At 37.2% G+C, this 9,077-nt stretch overlaps 1 protein-coding gene across 5 annotated transcripts in view; it reads right to left on the bottom strand.

Moving 5' to 3' along the window:
• Window positions 1–8,790, bottom strand: part of LOC138023891 (zinc finger protein 345-like) — a 23,521-nt gene extending 14,731 nt beyond the window's left edge. For 2 of the 5 annotated variants that reach the window (XR_011126833.1, XM_068870974.1), the window contains exons 1-2: window positions 8,710–8,789; window positions 6,135–6,235 (exon numbers count right to left, since the gene is read on the bottom strand). The gene's annotated coding sequence lies outside the window, so the exon portion shown is untranslated. Of the gene's footprint in view, window positions 1–6,134; window positions 6,236–8,709 lie in introns of all 5 variants that reach the window. The other 3 variants (XM_068870973.1, XM_068870977.1, XM_068870975.1) reach the window with 3 other exon arrangements.
• Window positions 8,791–9,077: the final 287 nt, after the last annotated feature.

Below are 9,077 nucleotides of genomic sequence, written 5' to 3'. Positions count from 1 at the left end.
ATACAACTTCTAAGATAATTAGAGACAACAGATACAGAAGATGTAACTTTAAAACATAGTATCAGCGATAGCCAAAAATAGTTTTACGCAATCTGGTCACTCTTAATAGTGTACTGTTTATATAGCTGATAACCTACGACCACTCAATTTACTATAATAACGGAGATTCGCGAGCGCCTTTGGCGCGCGCGCGGAGCACCAAAGAGGAAATGTGGTAACCCATCGATGCAAAAAATTTGGGTTTTAGAGACATAACGTCATCGATCGTCCGTACGTACGTACGTCAACCCCTCCATGTATGCCAATGTGACTAGTATCATGCTAGTTTACAGTATACATCTTCGATATTGGACATTCGTGTTTTGATCAATTGACACCTGTCAAAACAAGGTATCCGCTGACCAGTATCACGTGACCTTACCGCGGGCTCAAGCTTCGAGCTCACCGAGGTCAGCTGTTTTTTTTTTTTTTTTTTTAAGTTGACCGCTGACCAGGCGCTGGTTTTCGATTGGATTGTAGGCTCAACCCACGTTAACTCACCTAAACATAAGCGAGGCTTCATTTTTCGCGCGCTTTTTGTAGCTCGACGCGGCTACAAGGCCACACTACGTCAACTATAGTTCTTACACAGTCAACGCTTTTCGTGTTCAGGTGGAAAACGGTTTGGAAAATGATTTCTTTTTGCATTTTTCACTGGTTTCAATCCAGTTTGACATATCATAATAGCTGTGGTCCATACTGGCGGCGACGCAGTTAACTCAAGTAATTGGATGAATTTCAGCTTCGAGCGGAATTTTCATATATGAAAATTGTTACGCGACACGCAATGCCTGTCGGTTGAAGGTGGGCCTTTAATAAATGTAGATGTACATGAAGATGTAGACGTATCAAAGGAAATTCTATGTACTTATTGACTGAGTGGGAGGGCCGGACGGGAAAATATTTGGCCTGATGTCATGGCGCAGCGAGGTCTGTGCGCCAAGACCGACAGCCAAATATTTTCCTGTCCGGCCCCGACCTAAACTCAGTCAATAAGCATTCTATCATTGGGCTCTTTACACTATTCATGAGCACTCAGAATATGAAGTATGGACAAAATAACTAACAAAAATTTGCACAGAAACTTTATCAAGTATGTTTTTTAGCCTTTGTTTTTCTGGATGTAGATAGCTTGAATGTTTAAAAGCAAGGAAATCCTCTGAAATTGCATTGGACGGAGCAGTATGTGTTCCTAGCAGGGCCGTACGGAGTTTTCCGGCCCTGCTTACGGTAATGCGTACAACCCTCAAACGGGGATTTCCCCAATCGTTTTACAATGAAAGCATGTGCTGGGCCCGTACGAGCCATATGATTTAAAAAATATATTTTGAGCCTAATAGACAGAGAGGTTTTTAACTCGTAAGGACTTTTACGCAAGGGCTCAATTGCCATAAGCTTAACAAATCATGCAAGAGTAAGATAAAATACAATAAAATAATGAAAGATAAAAAATATTTAAAAACCATAATTTTTTTTCTTGCCGCGTGTGTGCACTCACAAGCTTTTTGGAAAAAAAAAGAATCCTTTTATTATTTTCTGTAAAAGAATTCCTACATCTTAGTTTACAAGAGGTTTCAATAGGAATAATAATCTTTGAATGCACCTCACTGAATGCCTGTTGTTAGTTACTAAAGTTTATTTGTAGGACTGTAGAAGGACTGAAACTCTTCCAAATATAAACGGTGTCAAGCAAAAAGTTTAAACTAATTATGAGACGGAAAAGTATATTAGCATTTAAAAGCGCACTGCGGAAAAATTCAATAAGAAATTGGCGTTGGCATCCGGTTTTGTGTTTGAAAAAGGCATGTGTTACTATTTTCCGTGTATCTGCCTTTTGTGTAACCTCTTTAGTAGTTAGTGAGCGAGTGAGCGACCGTGAGTGAGTGACTGCGTAGGTAGGTAGCTACAGTAGGTACAATCCTGGTCAAAACTGTTGGGACAATTCCCGCTTTTCCCCCTTCTCCCATTACAATGTTGATTTTTCACAGTCTCCGCAATCAAGATCAGTTCATTGATTGCTCGCATGATTCAGAATTGTCTGGGGGAAAGGGGGGCGCAAAAAAGGCAGTGAAAGGAGAACACACGTTGCTCATATAGCGATGGAAGCATGTACAGTAAATTCTGTACTTTTTGCCCAAAATTTGACAAGTGTCCCAAAGTCTTTTGACCCGGATTGTAATTAAGTAAGTAATGTGTAATGCTCTGTGTATTTCAGTGGCTTCTTGGATTTTAAAGGTCTATAATGTTTACTTTTCGTCTTAAGTAATCGGGTAGTCTTTGTATTTGTATGTGAAGTTGTGCAATTATAATAAAAATAAAATAAAAGGAGCCCACTTTAATTTAAAAACAAATGATGAATTACTGTGCTATTTAAAAGTTATTCATAACAAATAAGAAACAAGAATATGCTACTTCATACTGGTACTACATATAAAACTGTAAATCTAGTTATTAGGTGTTAAACCACTACATATGTAGACATGGCGTAAAGGAAAACTATTCTTACATCTTCCAGTTTTACATACCGGGCAGATAAAAAAAATTCTGTTTTTTCAGAAAGAATTTAAGCTAGTAAGTAATGTGTAATGCTCTGTATATTTCAGTGGCTTCTTGGATTTTCAAGGTCTATAATGTTTACTTTTCGTCGTAAGTAATCAGGTAGTCCTTGTAATTGTATGTGAAGTTGTGCAATAATTAAAATAAAATAAAAGGAGCCCACTTAAATTACTCATGCGCAGTAAGCGCATGAGGTATAAAATGCCCTCCGTTTCTTGTTTTCCGTGTCACATTAGTGCATGGAAATTTATGCTTGCATACATTTACACACATGACTGTAACTTTACGTGGGGCGGGGGGTAGGGGATTATTCAAAACAATTAATAGCTGCTAAAAAATGTATTGTTGAGTCAGAAAAATTAATAGAAAGATTTGAAAAGAAGATTAGAGTCTTAAAATGTATGTAGGCTTGGGATATCAGTCCATTTTGCATAACAAAATAAACAGTGCGTGTTTGAAGAAATCAACTAACCCTCTCATGTTTCAAGCCCTTAAGTAGACAATTCCACCTCACGAGAATCCCGGAAGAAAATGTTTTGGCGAGCGAAGCGTGATTTTTCGGACGCGAATCTACACGAGACGAAGGACTTTTGAAAGTCTAGCCCTTGAGATGTTTTATTTTCTCTTGGATGTTCATGGTCGCGCCCGAATCATCGCATCTTGACTGTTCAAACTTTGTGATTGTAGTCGCGGTCGTACGGATCGAGCTGTTAGAATAGATCTAGCTTTTTCGATTGTGGAGCCAAAGGTAAGTTGTTAACATTAAAGACAAAATTATATATTTTTTTTCTAATTTGTTTTACAAATAAACACTTTGCACGAGAGCGGGGATCGACATAAAGGTCATTCAAACTGATCTCCATCAACATGCAGGTCATCTCAGCTCCTAGTGATCTTTGAGAACCGTAGAGCAGCTCTGAGCGAGACTGAGAATACCTGAGAAAAACTGATCCGACTTTTAGCAATCTGAACTGTTCTTAGAACTACTGTTATTGTCAGTATGGGCATACGACGAAGTCAAAATGGGGAATTGTTTCAACAATACAGACTAGTCGTTGATATGCATTCTGTTTATTTGGTGGCAAAGGAATTTAGAGGATGCTTCAAGGGGAAATTCTGGTTTTCTGTCTTACTTTTCTTTTACTTAGAGGCCATTTATTTGCCAGTATTGAAAAGTTTGGTTCACATTTATGAAATGTAACAAATTAATCATCTGTGGCTTTACAAAGATCTATTTGTATCGCTTTTACATTCCTGAGTTAATTCGACTCGCAAATGACGTACAAACAACCCAGGTCCAGGAATTGTTGATCCAACTAAAACTATTGCCGCACCATACAGTCAAGGTAATGTTGAAGTATTTGGTACGGCAAATGCAGGCACACAACATGTGGCAATGTCTCTGTCGGCACTTGTTTAAAATTTCAGGAATCCAATAACCCCTTCAGCTGACTTGGTTCAAATTAAAACATCGGGAAAATTATGTATTCAGCTTTGTCACAATCATGCAAACAGGGACTCCTATTTTTGACAGATTTGCCTGTTATGGTTATAATTTAAGCTACATTAATTATCAGTTGACATACAGTGATAGAGTGGTTTCCTAAATAATGCACTTCCTATAATTTCAGACTTTCCTTATGTTATACCAATGTTAGCTGCCTTTGATTCTTTGCTCATGGATAATTATCATGCATAATTATATTTTAACACTTGAACTTTACACAGTAGCACTATACTGTCTGCCTAATGGGAGGTGTAATATTTTTTACTCTCATGGCAGAGATTTATTAGGTATGGGACCCATTTGCAACATGTACTTCAACTGAAATAGATTCATTGATGAATTTCGTTTTTCAGAATATATGTGCAGAAACATCTGTTATGAGATTAAAATGTGTTAACATTATTAAAATGTAAAGCAACAGTGGAAGCATTGTTCATTCATTATATGTTCAAAACCAAAATTTTAGACCCTAGGAGCACTTACACGTAAATGATGGTTATCTTTGTTCTTGCAAAGAATGTTCTGCTGTGTCATTTTATTCTATTTGTTTTTCCACCTGAAAAGTCTTGTAACTATTGCACCTCTCAAACAGTTGATAGTATCATTGAGAATGGCAGAGCAATTTATCAGAAATGTTACTCCATGTTTTTATTTCTGATTTTCTAAAGAAATTAGACGTAGGCCGCTGGCCATGTAAAAGTTATTCATAGAGCAAGATGTCAGGGAAATTTATCTTGTAATGTGGTTCCCAGTAAACAACAGCTTAAAACTGCCATTTTGGATAATAAGGAAAGCAGCACAGGCTTTTTGATGTGAATTTCTAGCTACTGCATTAGTTGTGTTTTCCAGTGGTATGCAAAGCAAAAGATGAGTTACCACGTTTTTGTATACAATGGTTCTGAACCAAAAAATGTAACAAAAGTATTTTCAAATGTAGATTCTGTTATTGATCTCTTTTGTTCTAGCTATTATTCAAAGTAAATTTAATAGTTTTGAAACAAACTATGAGGTTGCATTTCGTAGATGTTTATGTGAATTATCAAATATAGCAAGGGAACAAATAATACGAAAGCATAAGTCTACTTCAGAAATTGCAGCAAACTGGAAGAAAGAGGAGAGAAATTTACAGCCCAATGGACCCAGAGAAAAAATAAGAACTTCCTTCAAATTGTTTTGAAAAGTACAGGTCTATGGACCCATCGAAAAAAACAGACTCTTTCAAATTAAGATGAAAAGTATAGGTCAATGAACTCACACGATAAAGAGCAACTTCTCTCAAATAGATTCTTGTAACACCTATATACCTTTTTTTGTGGTGTACAATAAAGTTATTATTATTATTATTATTGATATTATTATTAAACTGTCAACAAAAGTACAAATAACCTGGCAGCGCATGAGTATAGGCTGCTTAGAGCCTCTTGTTTAAAAACAACTGATGAATTACTGTGCTATTTAAAAGTTATTCATAACAAATTAGAAACAAGAATATGCTACTTCATACTGGTACTACATATAAAACTCTAAATCTAGTTATTAGGTGTTAAACCACTACACATGTAGACATGACGTTAAGGAAAACTATTCTTACATCTTCCAGTTTTACATACCGGACAGATAAAAAATTTCTGTTTTTTCAGAGAGAATTTAAGCCCACAGTTTCTTGGAAGTAGACTGTAGAGACTATGAAATTAATTAATGCATAATGCATCAAACAACTTTGCTGCATTTGCCTTTCCTCAATCAGACAGTGATGAAAGACAAGACATCTCCAGAGCCAAGTACATTGTGATATTTTAGAACCTTTAGATTGAAATTTCACTTTTCTATTGGCTTTGAGAGAGACAGGAAAAGTAATCATACTTTGATCAATAACCAACCAATGAAGGGGTTGGTTCACTCAATCTCGGTTACCACCTCATGTACACAGAATGTGCTAATATAGAAACTGTGCCAAGCTGAAAAATGTTTGTGGGAAGCTAAATTTCCCAGGACACAAGTGTCCAAGTGTTCAGAATTTATTAAAACTTACTAAAACAATTATTCCACTTGCACTTGTTTGACGCAAGACTGGTTATAGCCAACTTGGCGCTGTACCCCTCATTGGCTATTTACCATCTTATCCAATGTGCCCTGATTGAATAACAATAATTATTAAAGATTAGATCATTAGATAATGCAATTCTAGAGTTTTGATTGGCTTAGCTATCATGGTATATCAGCTAATACAATACAATACATACTTAGTGCCCATGCATAAAGGATTTTAAGGGCCAATGGAACACAAACATGACAGAACAGAGCATTCAACAACAATTGTTAAGAACCCCAAATGGCCGGAGGCAAACCAGTTTGCTATTTACAAGTGCAGCTGAGAAGTTGAACAAGGGACTACCAGGAACAAATTCAACCAGTGGTCGGGAAGTGTCTTGAACCTGGGATCCCTAGATCTCAAGGCAAGCGCCCTAACCACTGGGCGGCACTTTCTCCTTGCTGTTATACCATGCTCTACAAATGTCAGTAACTGTACGCATCATTTTTTGTTTTTTTTGTTTTTTGATTTTAAATAAAGGTAGGGAAGATTTATCCATATCCTTATTCCAATCGCACTTGTTGGATATGATGCGATCATAGCCACCTCGGGGCTACGCACCTCGATGGCTATCTATCATCTCATATCCAACAAGCACGAGTGGAATAATTGTTAATAAAACTCGTTAATTATTCTGCTAGAGGTGTCTACTTTTCTGAGGTAAAATACTTTCAGTTTTTCTGCTGACCACAAGCCATTCAAGACCCTGGCCTGGGCTCTACTGATGCGTACACTTTACTTGCTTGGTTTACAAAAAACTTGTAAAAAATAAGTAAATGAATAATTAAATAAAGAGGGAGTATCTGCTGAATACCCTGCCATCTTTCTTTCAATTTGGCAACATTGTCTGCAGAAAGAGACAGATTACAATGAGTGTCTTGAAAACAAAGACGCCTAAGACTCTTAAGACTCAAAAACGAAGAAAGTAGCCCAAAACACTCAATTTGGCTACCCTTGGTCTAACAAGGCCTTAAGTTGGTTTTTGGGCCTAGAGTTAACCAAATTGAGGTTTTTGGGTTACTTTCTTCGTTTTAGAGTCTTAAGGGTCTTAGGGATCTTTGTTTTCAAGACACGTGAATACAATAGATGTTATAATTTGCCGGGTATTGATACAGAAATAACGCTGATGAAAAGTATTTAAGCTGTTTGAACAATCCTAACCGTGGTGTTTTTATGCTTATCACTGTCTGTGTTGATCCAAGTAATGCACATATCATTATACAGCATTGCAGCTGTTAGTATTTAGCGAGTGATGATGGCGAGATTCAACAAATTGACGGCAATTCTTGGTTTGTACCCAAGTGACACGGCTGCCATGTTGGATGGGAATACAATGTAATTTCTTTTTGCAGAATTTGCATAACAATAAACTAAGTTTAGTTCCCAGCAGAGAGACAGATTATTGTTCTTGACATCCAACATGACCTCCATGACGTCAGATGCAGACCATCAATAATCCACAACATTTTAGAGGTCTAACTAAGGACAGTATTGCATACACATAGTTAATAAAACAAGGAATGGCCTACAATGACCTACAGTGAGCTACAATGACCTACAGTGAGGTACATTATAAGCTAAAATTAGCTAATGACTTACAATGAGCTACAATGAGAGCTCTACACAATGATCTGCAATGGCATACAATGATCTATAATGACCTATAGTGATTTACAATGATTTACAATGAGCTATAATGACCCACGGTGAGCTACAATGGCCTACTTAAATGACTTACAATCAAAAAGAAAGACAAGAGAGGATCAGGGTGAAGAGTTTGGTGAGCGGAAAACATCCATTGTGCTTTGTCACGCAATGCTTTTACTCCATTGCATGACAGCCCATGTGACGATAGCAATTACGCACATGGCCTTGAAGGCAGAAAAAAACTGCCAAAAGACCCTTGGATGGTCTTCCATTGTTTTAAAGCTTAAATGAAAAGGCTTTGCCTGGCAACAATAAAATCTTAATTAGAGCAGGAAAAATGAAGAGAATATAATAAATACGTTATTCTTCCCACAATGTTTTGTTTGGTTCAGAGTGCACAATGAAAATTTTCAACTTACACAGCAACGAGTTTTTGATTGGTTCAAAGTGCAGAGTGGAATGTTTTTAACCTTTGTACTGCAAACATGCTGCAGTGCCCTTACAGCTGCAACTTATCTTTTAGCTCATTACGGATTAGCTAATTTTAGTTTATAATGTACCTTATTGTAGGTCATTGTCACTGCTGCTCATTGTAGGTCTTTGTTGGTCTTTGTTGATCATTCCTTGTTTTAGTAACTACGACTGCATACAACGAACATTTCGAGAAGATCGACACGAAACAAAGAAGATTATCGAACTGCCGGACATGGTGTATTTTCAAACAAATTATCCTGTCCTCCTGCAAGACATCTACAGTAGACACAGCCATTTTCCGAGAAGGAGGACACAGGCCCACAGTGTTTTAACAATACAACACCTTTCAAGAGACTGATCCATCACTTATAATGCAGTAAAAAAACTTGTTTACCTTCTGTAAGATTGTTTTTGCGCGTAACAGCCCTCAAAGCCACTCCTCTTGACTCGTCTTGACTCCTCTTTGAAATCGAGGATTACTATTCTGACCAGCGGACGTCAGAGTTAGAAAAGGATATCATGTTTACAACATTGAAATGACTACATGAAATGATGGAAAAGGTGAAGTGGGAAGGATAGAATACAAGTCGCTTCGCAACGGACGAAAGGACTCTGATTTGTCCTTTCGCCCGTTGCCAAGTGACTTGAATGAAACGAATGTATATTTGAAGTGCAGGTTGTAGATGAATGAGAGTACTGAGTGAGCCTCGCACTTTAATAGGTACACAATTCCAGCAATCGTCAATCTATAGACACCTGAAA

Source organism: Montipora capricornis, chromosome 11 (genome assembly GCF_036669925.1).
Source record: "Montipora capricornis isolate CH-2021 chromosome 11, ASM3666992v2, whole genome shotgun sequence".
In the NCBI taxonomy this organism is placed as follows: Eukaryota; Metazoa; Cnidaria; class Anthozoa; order Scleractinia; family Acroporidae; genus Montipora; species Montipora capricornis.
This window is presented reverse-complemented; position numbering and strand designations above follow the sequence as displayed.